Here is an 822-nt window from a genome sequence, read left to right on the forward strand (position 1 = left end):
AAAAAAATATTTTGACAAAGAAAATTGACAAGGACACGTTTTAGGAAATTAGAATATTTTCTTAACTGAAACTTCTTTAATTTTCGAAAAACTGGTTTTTTATCCGTAGAAGGCATCTTCTACACTGTGTAGAACCATGACAAAAATTCTGAATACAATTTCTACTTTTTGTAGACGTTCGTGTTAAGTTTAGATTTCGCATACCCAGAATTTTAGAATACTTCATAAAAGTAGAAACTACATTCAAAAGAAAAGTAACGATCTTTACAATTAGTAGAATTCACATTCCACATATTTAGAATTTTAATCATTTTTAGAATGTTTCTTCTAAAAAAAAAGATAGATTTGTTTATTATGTAATTCGTTTTCTACTAACTCATTTTCCGTAGAAGACGACTTCTACTTTTAGTGGAACGTAATTTTAAAATTTTATTTATCAAGTTTTTTAACAAAAAAAATATGTGTTTGTGTATATAGGTGTTTTATTAATTGTCTATATTTTTAATATTTTTTGGATTCATAAAACTATTTATTTTATTTAATGACCAAGAATTTTCACAGTTTTGTATGTAGTTCTATAAAATAAATTTACTATGAATATCACTCAAAAGATTACGGAAAAATTGCCAAAACAGAACAAAAAACCACTTAGTTTTTCCTATGGTATAAAACCATCACTAAGTTGTCCCTATAGTAATATTTTTTATAATCTCAAAACTAACATTTAATTAATCGAATTAAACATAAATTAAAACCATTTTTAAAAAGTTCAATGGAAAAAGATAAAAGAAAAATAAGGTAATCCCATAATGTTTTAGAAAG

The sequence above is a fragment of the Brassica oleracea genome, chromosome C3 (genome assembly GCF_000695525.1).
Source record: "Brassica oleracea var. oleracea cultivar TO1000 chromosome C3, BOL, whole genome shotgun sequence".
Lineage (NCBI taxonomy): Eukaryota > Viridiplantae > Streptophyta > Magnoliopsida > Brassicales > Brassicaceae > Brassica > Brassica oleracea.